The sequence below is a fragment of the Maylandia zebra genome, linkage group LG12, assembly GCF_041146795.1.
Source record: "Maylandia zebra isolate NMK-2024a linkage group LG12, Mzebra_GT3a, whole genome shotgun sequence".
Lineage (NCBI taxonomy): Eukaryota > Metazoa > Chordata > Actinopteri > Cichliformes > Cichlidae > Maylandia > Maylandia zebra.
In genome coordinates, this window is record NC_135178.1 from 2,994,840 (window position 1) to 3,009,147 (window position 14,308).

Below are 14,308 nucleotides of genomic sequence, written 5' to 3' on the forward strand. Positions count from 1 at the left end.
GCAGGAGATGGATGCAAAGTTATCACAGCGTTTCCAAGCGTCAAAAACTGCAGTGAGAAATAATAGAAATTCCGAGAACCACAAAGAACGAGCCCGGTAGAGGCGGGAGGTGAAAGATTTCAAAGACTGTGAAAAAAAAAATAGTAAGAGATGTGTCTAAAGACCCTAGAACAACTGCAAGACGGACGACTTCTTAAAATAGACAGTCCCGTAAACCCTACACAGGATGGACTGAAGGTTCCAGAACAAGAAAAACTCAACTTCTGAAGAAGAGACACATTCATGCCAGACTGAGGTATGAAGGACAACCTGGAGAAAGATTACACATACTTGAAGCGCGTCATTTGATCACATAAGACAAAACTATATGTAACCCAGTAGAGAAAACTACCTTTTGTTATTTTTTTCTTGTTTTCGTTTTGATTGTATAAATGTATTTTCATTATTTTATTTTGAAAAGAAACATTTATTTTGAAAAAAGGAAGTGTGATCCTCTAGCAAACTTTATTTTCTGTTGCTGGATCACAAGGGATAAATGCCTTTTTCATTGGTTGAAGGTGGTTTTAGCCCCGTCTTCCGAAACACCAGACCATCATTTCACATGAGCTAGATCTTTTCGCACGTGGAAATAGATGAGACAGGTCACAGCAGGTTCACCGTCCTAAAACGCGTCAAACTGTTGTCACAGAAAGCAATGAGGATGAAGAATCAATGGAACTTGACAATGAACTTTTCATTCAATGGGTTGATGATTCCCCATGTGAAGAAATAACCAGATTTACTACTGTACATGAATATCCGAAACCTTCTCATGAACCAGACATTACAAACTTACCTGATTGTGACCTTTCTGAAATTGCTAGCAACAAGGAGCTGAATATGGATAAAGATGCAAGCAAAGACGAACTTACCAATCATGTGCTTGTTGAAAACTTACCAGATGGAGATGAGATTGGAATTGACGATCCTGTGGACAATGGAACGGGAACCGTATTGGATGAATCACCTGAGGATTTGGTTAAAGAACCAGGAAACCAGCCTGTTAACTCACCTGATGAGATGGACAGTTGTGATCCCATTACAACTCAACCAGTAAGACAGTCAACAAGAATCAGACATCCACCTAAAAGACTTGATTATCCTGATTTAGGAAACCCTCTAGTTACTGTTGTGAAATCACTTTTCCAGGGTTTGAGCATAGCCTTTTCTGAGTCCCTAAACAGTACAGAGGGACAGTACTGGCTACACATGCAACGAGACGTGCAGGACATTTAGCTGGGGAGAGTGTAACCCAGTAGAGAAAACTACCTTTTGTTATTTTTTTCTTGTTTTCGTTTTGATTGTATAAATGTATTTTCATTATTTTATTTTGAAAAGAAACATTTATTTTGAAAAAAGGAAGTGTGATCCTCTAGCAAACTTTATTTTCTGTTGCTGGATCACAAGGGATAAATGCCTTTTTCATTGGTTGAAGGTGGTTTTAGCCCCGTCTTCCGAAACACCAGACCATCATTTCACATGAGCTAGATCTTTTCGCACGTGGAAATAGATGAGACAGGTCACGGATAGCTCGTGCGGAATTTTCTAACATTTTGGTGAGTTTAGCCCATGGGTTTGAAAAGTTAATGTGTTAGTCTGTTGCTAAAAGTTGTTTCTTCTGTTCATACCGATTCGCGAGTGGTAATTTGCTGTTTAAAAACGGTTGAAATGCTGTTGTGGTAGGATTTGTTTAGCATACTCGAAGGATGATTGGAAAAATGTATTATCTTGCTGGTTATACCTATTAATCATAATTTCATGGTTAAAAAGAGAACAAGAAATTCATTTGTTGTTTACATGGTTAAAATAATTTCATGTATAACGAGAGATATATTCAAAGCATGCATGTAATGTATTACTGTGGTAATGTGAAAGAAATGTGAAAAGAGATAAAGAACTAAAGCTATAGCTGTGATACAAGAGAAGAAACGGAGCTGGCTGTGTACAATAATGTTAATATTGTTGTGCAGGCTAGGTTTTTTTCCCTTGTCCGTGTGGAAGGAACTAAGATTTTGGATTCCAATGGATTCTCTCCGGATGGAGATGGCGAGCCTGAGCCCAGACTGAACTTTGCAGAGGAACTTACTCTTCTTCCTCGACGGAGACTCCCAAGTGGTAACACACAAACCACAAACGAAAGAGAACAAGAACTAGACTAAGAATTTTTGACTTGACAAATGACCAAAGACAAAAAGACAATTGAATATTGAGCTCAAACGACTATTTTTGGGGTTATTTTTGTTTTGCCGGCTTATTCTTATTATTGTTATTGTTACTATCACTACTACTGTCAATGTGGAATTTGTGTCTTGTTTATTTCATTTTTGTGCAAAATAATAACTGTTGCTGCTCAAATTCCGGTCTCCAGCCATTTCATTCTGCATTCGCCTTGCTTTCTATTGTAGCCCTGCCGAACCTAGCAACTGGTCCCTAGTTTGGCTGTCCTAAACTATTTAAAATGAGTCAGTGGTTACAGTAAGTCTTGGCGAGCCAGCCAGGAGGCTTTTTCTCATGTGATTACAAGTATATAACGCACCCCAAATGGACCGTCTTGTTGAACGTGAATCTGTTAAAGTCCCAAATTCGGTGATCGTGAGCGAAATAGCTGGAGATGAGCAAATTGATGAGGTGACTGAATTCCTAAAACAGTATGGGTCAATCTCAAGAGTCTTAAAGGTAGATGATGGTAAATCTGAGTTTATCTCGAGTGTTGTTGTTGAGTACAATTCAGGTACTGCTGTTGATGCTCTTGAGCCGTTACCTTACAACCACATATCCGATAGTGGGGTTAAGTATAGAATACAGTCTCTTGCAAGCGTATACACGCGATGTGTGGGGAATGATACAACCAAGTCATATCTCACTGAGTTAAAAAACCTAGCCAAAATGAGTGGCCGAGGGTTTGCAGATGTTCTGAAAGACATGATGTCACAGATAGCTGAATCAATCAAAGAGCCTGAACATGATCAATCAGAGCAAATTGACTTACCTGAATCTCCCTTGGCTGAGTTTCAGCCTTCAGCTGTAGAACCCAGTGTTGATGGTGCACAGCAATCGAACCAGTCAAATCACACTGCAAGAAACCCAGCTCATAGTGTACCCACCATACCTGCACCTGATTTAAACCCTCCTGAGGTGCAGCGTGTAGTAGTTGAGCACATTGTGAGAAGAGATGATCATTCAGTGCAACATTTTTCACAAAAACTCAGAGCTTTTTCTGGCAAGGACCCCCGGCCAACCTATGAGCCAAATTATGATACTTGGCGTTCCAGTGCTGAACTAATCTTGAGTGACACTTCCATGTCGCAACTGCAACAATCGCGAAAGATTCTTGAGTCTCTCTTACCCCCGGCAGCTGACGTAGTTAAGCACTTGAACCCAGACAGCTCACCTGCAGACTACCTTCAAATGTTGGATTCTGCCTATGGGACAGTTCAAGATGGTGGAGAGCTTTACGCCAAATTTCTTGACACCTTCCAAAATCCAGGTGAGAAACCGTCGTCATACGTACAACGCCTTCAGGTAGCTTTAACTCACACTGTAAAACGGGGTGGTGCTTTAAGCAATGATGTTGACAGACTCCTTGTCACGCAGTTCTGTCGTGGTTGCTGGGATGATTCCCTTTTAAACGCACTTCAACTAAAACAAAAACGGATAAACCCCCCATCTTTTCCTGAGTTGCTTCTCTTATTACGCACAGAAGAAGACCAAAATGCTACCAAAACAATGCGAATGAAGCAACATTTGAACATCACGAAACAAAAAGCGACATACCACCTCCAAACAGTCAAAGGCTGCTTAGACGAAAATGAAGACACAACCACCTTAAGCTCAATTAAAGAACTCTCAAAGCAAGTTGCAGAGCTCCAGGCCCAACTGGTGCAGCTGACCGCGAAATCAAAAGCGCAGAATTCCAGATATGCCTCCCATACCAAGTCTAAAGAAAACCGAAAGCCAGACAAAGTGAGCAAGGAGCCCTCAGAACGAACAGTTAAAACTCAAAGTATCCCACCCAAACCGTGGTACTGTTTCCAATGTGGAGAAGATGGCCACATCAAGCCAAACTGCGAAAATGAACCAAACCCAGCCCTAGTTGCTGAAAAGCGCAAACTGTTTAAAGAGAAACAGAGGAAATGGGAGGTTGAGAACCCTCCAGCCACTAAGGAACAGTTAAACTGAAAACAGTCTCTATTGCGGGGCAAATGGAGACTGCAGCCAGGCGATCATGTCCCACTAAGTACATGCAACATGCTAACTGTAAGCAATCTGTCACTAAGCCACAGAAGTATAGTCTGCCAAAAGGGTTGGTTGGCTCTAAATGCACAGCAGTAGTTAGCATTTCGGGCGTTAATGTAAATTGTCTCCTGGACTCAGGGTCACAAGTGACCACAGTCGCTGAGTCGTTCTACAAACAGAACTTTCCAGATCAAAATCTTAACCCACTCTATGATCTTTTGGAAGTGGAGGGTGCTGCAGGTCAGCCCGTCCCCTATTTGGGTTATATAGAGACATGCATTACTTTTCCAAAAGACTTCTTAGATGCAGAGATGGACATACCAACCTTAGCTCTTGTTGTTCCAGACACTCATCCAAACAGTCAGACCCCAGTGTTGGTGGGAACAAACACGCTTGATGTCCTTTATGAAAAATTTTTGGACCTTAAGACTTCTGACTACTTACCTAGTCCTTGCGGGTTTAGAGCCCTGTTGAAAACTCTAGAACTAAGACATACACAGAACAAAGATGGGAGCATTGGGTTAGTTACCCTGTCAGGCAAGGCTACAGTTGTAGTTCCAGCAGGCCAAACAGTAGTTTTAGAGGGATCTGCTAACGTTCATTGTACTGCAGCAGACACGTGTGCCATAGTTGAACACCCCTCTCAGTCTTCCTTGCCTGGTGGCCTTTGTGTTAAAACTTGCTTGATAACACTTCCTTCCCGAGCTCCACACAAAGTGCCTGTTATGATTACAAATGAAACAGAACAAGATGTTACTATCCCGTCTACTTGTGTCATTGCAGAGCTGGGAGCTTTCCATTGTATCATGTCCCAGCATAATGTCACCAGTGTTAATGAGTCAGCCACAAGTAAGACACCGCTGAATTTCAATTTTGGTGACTCTCCGATTCCACATGAATGGAAAGAGAGGATAACCAAGCAACTCAATGACATTCCGGAAGTATTCGCTTTTCATGATCTTGACTTTGGGTGTACGAACAAGGTGAAACATTCCATCAAGCTTAATGATCCGACTCCCTTCAAGCACCGTGCACGCCCTATACACCCTCAAGATCTTGAGGCTGTCCGGAAACACCTGCAGGAGCTGCTTGCTGCAGGTGTGATAAGAGAGTCTCAATCACCTTTCTCGTCTCCCATTGTTGTGGTGAGAAAGCGGAATAATGATGTGCGTCTATGTATAGACTTTCGCAAGCTGAACTTGCAAACAATAAAAGACTCTTACGCACTTCCAAATCTGGAAGAGACATTCTCTGCCCTTTCAGGATCCAGGTGGTTCACGGTCCTCGATCTGAAATCTGGGTATTACCAGATAGAAGTTGAGGAGGCAGACAAAGAAAAGACCGCGTTTGTGACACCGCTTGGGTTCTGGGAGTTTAACCGCATGCCGCAGGGCATAACCAACGCCCCAAGCACCTTCCAGCGGCTGATGGAGCGCTGTGTTGGTGATATGAACTTACATGAAGTGCTCGTCTTTTTAGATGATCTCATCATCTTCTCAGATAGTTTGGAAGAACACGAACGCCGACTTATGCGGGTACTCCATCGCCTTAAAGAGTATGGCCTGAAGTTATCGCTGGAAAAATGTAAATTTTTCCAAACCACAGTTCGGTATCTTGGGCATGTAATCTCTGAAAGCGGAGTTGAGACGGATCCCGAAAAGATTCAGGCCCTAAAGACCTGGCCACGGCCCAAGAATCTCAAAGAACTAAGATCTTTCCTGGGGTTCTCGGGGTACTACAGACGTTTTGTAAAAGGGTACTCGTCCATAGTACGCCCACTCAATGACCTCACTCGTGGTTACCCACCACTACGTAAGAAATCAAAGTCCAAAGAACCCAACCAGACCTACTTTGATCCCAAACTGCCATTTGAGGACCGATGGACCGCAGAGTGTCAAAAAGCTTTTGACTCCATCATTGAAAAGCTAACGTCAGCCCCCGTCTTAGGCTTTGCAGACTCGAAGCTGCCTTATGTGCTCCATACCGATGCCAGTACTACTGGCTTAGGTGCAGCACTCTACCAGGAGCAGGAGGGTCAGCTCAGAGCCATAGCTTTTGCCAGTCGTGGGTTATCAAGAAGTGAAGCACGATATCCAGCCCACAAGTTGGAATTTTTAGCACTCAAATGGGCAGTGACTGAAAAGTTTCACGATTATTTGTATGGTGGTCAGTTCACTGTGGTTACAGATAGTAACCCACTCACATACATATTGACCTCTGCTAAGTTAGATGCCACTGGCTATAGGTGGCTTGCCGCTTTATCTAACTACAACTTTAAGTTACAGTATAGAGCGGGCAAGCACAACCTAGACGCAGATGGGTTGTCTAGACGTCCTCATGGAGAACTCGTAAATGATGTCCAGTCCAGGAAAGAGCAGGAGCGTGTAAGCCAATTTGTAGAGCGTCACCTAGCTGACACTGACACCACTGACACCATAAAGCTTGTAGATAGTGATGTTGTCCAAGCAATCTGTCAAAATCACCTTGTAAAAGTCAGTGATGATTGTCAGGATAGTGGTGTTACACTTGTAGAATCGCTTACCCTCTCAGCTGACGCGATTCCAGACATCTATGTTTCAGAAGAACATCATGGCTTACCAACCATCCCTGCCTTGTCCCAATCAGAAATTAAGGATAAGCAGAGAGCAGACTCGACAATCAGCCAAGTTATCAAACAAATCGAACATGGTCAGACACCTCCACCGACTGTTAGAAAAGAACTCCCAGATCTCCCTCTTTTGCTTAGGGAACTCAATCGGTTGGAAATGCACAATGAGGTGTTATACAGAAAAAGACAAGATGGAGACCAGGTGACCCACCAGCTTGTTCTTCCTGAGGAGCTCAGAGCTTCAGTGCTCCAAAGTTTGCATGATGACATGGGCCACTTAGGTATCGACAGAACCCTTGATCTGGTCAGAACCCGATTCTATTGGCCACGCATGGCGACACAGGTTGAGCAGAAAGTGAAAACATGTGATCGTTGTATACGGAGAAAGAGTCCCCCTGAAAAAGCAGCTAGACTGGTCAACATAACAACAACCAGACCTTTAGAACTCGTCTGTATGGATTTTCTCAGTCTAGAACCAGACAGTAGCAACACATGGGATATCCTTGTGATAACCGATCATTTCACTAAGTTTGCCCTCGCGTTGCCCACCTCTAATCAAAAGTCACGAACGGTCGCCAGGTGCCTGTGGGACCAGTTCATTGTCCACTACGGCATACCTGAGCGCCTGCACAGCGATCAGGGTCCTGATTTCGAGGCAAAACTGATAAAAGATCTGTGTGAGATCTCTGGGATAAAGAAAATAAGAACTACCCCGTACCACCCACGTGGTAACCCTACTGAACGATTTAATAGAACACTACTTAGTATGTTAGGAACACTGGAATCCAAACAAAAGTCTCACTGGAAAGACTATGTTATGCCATTAGTACATGCGTACAATTGCACCCGTAGTGATGCAACAGGGTTTACACCCTACGAGTTGATGTTTGGCAGAAAACCCAGATTAGCTGTTGATCTTGCATATGGACTTCCTCTCAGCAAAGATCAAAAAGTGACACATTCGCAATATGCTGAAAGTCTCAAGAAACGGCTAGAGGAAAGCTATAGGTTAGCTTCTCAAACCGCACAAAAAGTGGCAGACAAGAATAAGGCCAGATTTGATCGCAAAATAACTGTTTCAGAACTTGAACCTGGGGACCGGGTTTTAGTTAGAAACGTGCGGCTGCGTGGCAAGCATAAACTTGCTGATAAATGGGAGGCAGACATCCATGTGGTAGTCAAACGTGCAGGCGACCTACCCGTTTATACTGTTAAACCCGAGTCCAAGCAAGGTCCCTCCCGAACTTTACACAGAGACCTGTTGCTTCCCTGCAGTTTCCTCCCGGTTGCCACCGCAGACACATCTGAGCCACAGCAGGTTCACCGTCCTAAAACGCGTCAAACTGTTGTCACAGAAAGTAATGAGGATGAAGAATCAATGGAACTTGACAATGAACTTTTCATTCAATGGGTTGATGATTCCCCATGTGAAGAAATAACCAGATTTACTACTGTACATGAATATCCGAAACCTTCTCATGAACCAGACATTACAAACTTACCTGATTGTGACCTTTCTGAAATTGCTAGCAACAAGGAGCTGAATATGGATAAAGATGCAAGCAAAGACGAACTTACCAATCATGTGCTTGTTGAAAACTTACCAGATGGAGATGAGATTGGAATTGACGATCCTGTGGACAATGGAACGGGAACCGTATTGGATGAATCACCTGAGGATTTGGTTAAAGAACCAGGAAACCAGCCTGTTAACTCACCTGATGAGATGGACAGTTGTGATCCCATTACAACTCAACCAGTAAGACAGTCAACAAGAATCAGACATCCACCTAAAAGACTTGATTATCCTGATTTAGGAAACCCTCTAGTTACTGTTGTGAAATCACTTTTCCAGGGTTTGAGCATAGCCTTTTCTGAGTCCCTAAACAGTACAGAGGGACAGTACTGGCTACACATGCAACGAGACGTGCATGACATTTAGCTGGGGAGAGTGTAACCCAGTAGAGAAAACTACCTTTTGTTATTTTTTTCTTGTTTTCGTTTTGATTGTATAAATGTATTTTCATTATTTTATTTTGAAAAGAAACATTTATTTTGAAAAAAGGAAGTGTGATCCTCTAGCAAACTTTATTTTCTGTTGCTGGATCACAAGGGATAAATGCCTTTTTCATTGGTTGAAGGTGGTTTTAGCCCCGTCTTCCGAAACACCAGACCATCATTTCACATGAGCTAGATCTTTTCGCACGTGGAAATAGATGAGACAGGTCACGGATAGCTCGTGCGGAATTTTCTAACATTTTGGTGAGTTTAGCCCATGGGTTTGAAAAGTTAATGTGTTAGTCTGTTGCTAAAAGTTGTTTCTTCTGTTCATACCGATTCGCGAGTGGTAATTTGCTGTTTAAAAACGGTTGAAATGCTGTTGTGGTAGGATTTGTTTAGCATACTCGAAGGATGATTGGAAAAATGTATTATCTTGCTGGTTATACCTATTAATCATAATTTCATGGTTAAAAAGAGAACAAGAAATTCATTTGTTGTTTACATGGTTAAAATAATTTCATGTATAACGAGAGATATATTCAAAGCATGCATGTAATGTATTACTGTGGTAATGTGAAAGAAATGTGAAAAGAGATAAAGAACTAAAGCTATAGCTGTGATACAAGAGAAGAAACGGAGCTGGCTGTGTACAATAATGTTAATATTGTTGTGCAGGCTAGGTTTTTTTCCCTTGTCCGTGTGGAAGGAACTAAGATTTTGGATTCCAATGGATTCTCTCCGGATGGAGATGGCGAGCCTGAGCCCAGACTGAACTTTGCAGAGGAACTTACTCTTCTTCCTCGACGGAGACTCCCAAGTGGTAACACACAAACCACAAACGAAAGAGAACAAGAACTAGACTAAGAATTTTTGACTTGACAAATGACCAAAGACAAAAAGACAATTGAATATTGAGCTCAAACGACTATTTTTGGGGTTATTTTTGTTTTGCCGGCTTATTCTTATTATTGTTATTGTTACTATCACTACTACTGTCAATGTGGAATTTGTGTCTTGTTTATTTCATTTTTGTGCAAAATAATAACTGTTGCTGCTCAAATTCCGGTCTCCAGCCATTTCATTCTGCATTCGCCTTGCTTTCTATTGTAGCCCTGCCGAACCTAGCAACTGGTCCCTAGTTTGGCTGTCCTAAACTATTTAAAATGAGTCAGTGGTTACATATAGCTGTTTGGCCTTGGAGATGTTTGGAAAAAGAAGGCAGAGGCATGTAGCATGAAGTGAAATGCAATGGTGGGAGGATTATGCTGTGGGGATGCTTTGGTGTATCTGTACCTTGGACTCTTGTCAAAGTAGAAGGAATCATGAAAAATGAGAATATTTTGAAAGAAAACCTCAAGCAGTCACCAACAAATCTGTGTCTGGGTCGCTGTTCCTGGTGAAGTGAATGTAACTGACTGCCCTGCTCAAAGCTCTGACCTGAAAATCGGCGGGGTGAACCGAAGACAAAGGTCCATCAAATCTGGAGGAGCTTGATGTATTTGCCAAAGAAGGCTGAGCTGGGGTTGTTCAGGAGAAACAACTCCAGGCTGTTAAATAAGAAGGATACACAATTGGTTACTAGGATCTAATCTAATACTTTTGACCCTGGTAAGTTTTGGTTTTGCAAAGCGATTTTATTTCTCTGTGCAAAGCAAAATAACGCAAGCATCAAAAATAAAATTATTATGTTTGGAGAAGCTGTGTTAAAAATGTCTTCGAGCTTAGGGTTCAGTATTTTGCCCAAACATGCAGACTGCAGCAGACGGAGGATGGTGGACACCTGACTCCTCTGCACATGTTGTGTCTGTTTGGCCTTTTCTCCTGTTTTATCTGTTTCATCAGGAGTAAAATGACTGATGGAATTATAATTATAGTACATAATACAGCTGGAAATAAGAAAGTAAGCACTTCCTTTAGGAACATCTGTATCGCAAAAATCCAAACATCAATGTCCACTGTCACTAATATTTTCATACAGAATCTACTGAAAGGTCAAAGGTCTAAAAGCTCAGTCAGTCAACAGGAAGTTTGATTAAACTGATTCTTCTAAATACAAGAGTTAAAAAGTTCATGAATTTGCCTTCAAGTATGCAACAATGACCTGTGTACAGCTTTTAGAAGTATCGTCAAGCACTGCGAGTAAATCGTGTTCTTACCGAACTATCTGCTTATGCAGTCTTCAGTGTGGCGAGCCCCTCCCCACCTTTACATCTGAAAGGCCCAGCTTCTCTGCGATGCTCTTTTTGTTCTCAGTCTTGTTACTGACCTGTTACCAATTAGCCTAATTAGTTGTGAGATGTTTCACCAGGTGCTTTTCAAGTAACCTTTTGACGCTTTTGATGGATGTTCATGTTTATTTGAAATTGTTTTGCCTGAATCAAATTGAAATTGTTTGTCTACTTTTTTGTTATGCTGTGCTTCGTATTGTGAAATATTGACATCGAATGATTTTTAAACCATTGAATTCTGTTTTTATTTGTATACACGTTTTGGAAAAGATTTATACAGGAAGTTACTTTCAGACAGATAATTCATAACTCCAGATTGTGTTATAACACATTATATAGACCACTGAATTACAAAGACAAGATTATGTTATAATGAAAAGTTGTTAAATTGGAACTTAATCTTAGTCTGAAACATTTTAACTCCTATAATTTGATGTGAATTTATCTCACAGGTGAAGAGTTTAGGGAGGATACATGCAGGCCAAAAGAAACACCTGTCAGCTGGTAAAAACAAGATAAATATATTAATTTAATGTAAATCCATCAAATTGAATCACAGTTTTTAATATTCGAACGACTCAATAACTGATATTTTCGCTGAAGAGATAAAAACACGAACTGGGTTTTAAACAGTTCAGCCAAAGAGCAGTGCAGGTATGTGAGCTGTGAGCTGCATGCGTGTGCTGGCTTTGCTACCATGTCAGTCATGTGTCCACCATCAACTATTGAGCTTTTGCCTGCGGTGTTTCATCACTCATGTGCTAGCACCTTACACGAGCAGATTAATAATTCCATTGTCCTCTCTCTCTTTCAGTCTCCATGTTCCACTCATTTGCTTTTCTCACTTTCTCCTCTCTGTTCATCTTTGCAGCCACACTCTCCTCTCTCCTGCTTGCCTCTTTCTCTCTGTTCCATTTGCAAGGTGTGATATTGCTTTAATTGAGCAGAAACATGTGGAGAGATCAGACATATCTCGGAGGATTAGAGGGAAAGCTGGGAGTTTGTGCAACTGGCGGCCTGTGTTTGGAGCAAGGGGTCTGCTGGGAATGAATGTAGTTAGTGTGACCCCTGACCCTGCGAGCTGTTGACGTGGAAGCCGGCCAAGAGGGGTCCGACAGAATGCTTTTGTTAATCTCATTCAGGGCTCCATGTGAACTGTGGGTGGGGGGGAAGCTGGCAGCTCAGTCCTGTGGAATGCAGAGTTCTTTATTCCCATGCTTTGGAAACAGAGGTGGGCCCTGGAACTACCAAGGCTCCTTTAGCAGGACCTCCTCGACTCAGCTCAATCGACACTGACAGTTTCCTGGCTTAGGCTTGCCAACTGGCTGGGTAGTGGTGCAGGGGGGACAAATGCACCCCACCAGGGCTGCAAAGGCCACAGGCAGTAGGACAGAACTTCTAACAGGCCGCTACAGTAGTGTGTCACCGATTAAAGAGTCCCAGTCATACTCACCACATTTACTGTAGCTATGCTGAGAACCCGTCTGAATAGTTTGTGATATGCAAAAATAACAAGAGGTACTTGTCTCCAAAAGTATGACTGAATACACTTTGCAGTTCATTCTGATACGAGCATCCTTTCTAATAAACAAACAAAGATGCCTTTAATGTCTCATAAAAGAGCCAAGGATGCATTTTTCCTAACTCGCTCCTTCTATTAATGAGATTTAGTTCGATTTAAGTAACTACGATTAACTCAACATTCACCAGACATGTATATTCCAGTGTAACTATATGTATTTGTTATCTGAATTAGCCTATCTCTGCTACTAAATTCTGTTGGTGTGCTCACTACATTCACTGCTTTACATGAGCACATGGCACTCCAAGAAACCTTAATAGGAATTTATTTATGTGAGATGATTAGCAGCTGCAATTCTAAATTAGAAGGAAAACTGTTATTGGAATCTCGTTAAGGCCTCAGTCACACAGACAAGCCCAAAAGACCTAAGAAACTCAGGTCACTTAGCAAGGGGTGCTGGCTGTTCCTGAGTGAAATCAGTTGCAAAGAGGGTGCCACACAAAAAGATCATGTTGTAATTGTTTGCTCTGCTCGCAGATTGCCACAGTCACCTGTAGTCTGCACGGAAGACACTGACTGGTCTGCAAACACTTGCTTACTAACCAGCGAGTGCAACACAAACAGTTGCGTCGTAATGCTGACACCAACACTTTTGTTGTGCATCTTATCGTCTCAAGGTGAACTGTATATATTTCTCATGTGTGCTGCACTCTTTACAGTTTCACTACCTTTTAGCAAGTAGTTGTGGAGTCTTTGCACGTCCATGCAAACTACGGTGACCACAGCAATCTGCTACGAACCAAAGCAACTGCAATACAACACATTCATACACATTTGAAACTAAGTTAATCTAACAAGTACCAGCAACCTCCGGTAGCCAGTCACCCACTGGTCCCTAGTGACCAGTATTTTCCAGGTGTTTCCCAACTGATCTTTAGGCCTCTGTGACTGGGTCCAAGCCGTTTTTCACACACATGCATAGCAGCTCAATATTGTTAAAGGCACTGAATGGTAAATGGACTGAGTTTTATACAGCACTTTTCTACTCTACCTGAACACTCAAAGTGCCTCATTCACTCAGTCAAACCCATTTGCACTTTTTCCTACCGAAGTGTTTTCTATCTAACACACATCCAAACTCTGATGGACATATCAGAGAGAAACTTGTGGTTAGTTTATGCATTAGGATATCTGGCATGCACACTGGGGCAGGGATCAGACCTTGTGATTAGTGGATGGCCAGCTCTACCTGCTGAGCTACAGCTACACAATAAAATCTAATTTAATCAAATTGCATGTTGCATGCTGATTGGTGACGCTAAATTGCCCATAGGTATGAATGGGCAACATGTTCGGGGGTGCCCACCTTTCACCCGATGGCAGCTAGAATAGTCACCAGGCCCTCTGCAACCCAAGTGGCTAAGACTGATAGCAGGTTTTCCAAACTGCGACTTCATTAACTTTTCCAAACAACAACCATGTCACACTTCTATTAAACTGTAAAATACAGCTGGTCAAGCAAGACTTTCCAGGTGAAAAAAGATTAGCACAAGCTCTTGAACAACTGGCCACTGCTGATAAATGCTTTTGTCGCTTAAATTAAAAAAGTGAAAATACTACACAGGACCTTTGGAACCCTTTTAAGGGCCCCCTGGAGCCCCCCAACCCCACTTT

At 42.2% G+C, this 14,308-nt stretch overlaps 2 long non-coding RNA genes across 2 annotated transcripts; both read left to right on the top strand.

The window, feature by feature from the left end:
• The first annotated feature begins 1,290 nt into the window (after positions 1–1,290).
• On the top strand, positions 1,291–2,394 carry LOC106675517 (uncharacterized). The gene is made up of 2 exons (XR_003024703.2): positions 1,291–1,595; positions 2,010–2,394. It is a non-coding gene; the product is annotated as an uncharacterized LOC106675517 (long non-coding RNA).
• Positions 2,395–8,221: 5,827 nt separating this feature from the next.
• On the top strand, positions 8,222–9,944 carry LOC112435603 (uncharacterized). The gene is made up of 2 exons (XR_003024702.2): positions 8,222–9,145; positions 9,560–9,944. It is a non-coding gene; the product is annotated as an uncharacterized LOC112435603 (long non-coding RNA).
• The last annotated feature ends 4,364 nt before the right edge of the window (positions 9,945–14,308 follow it).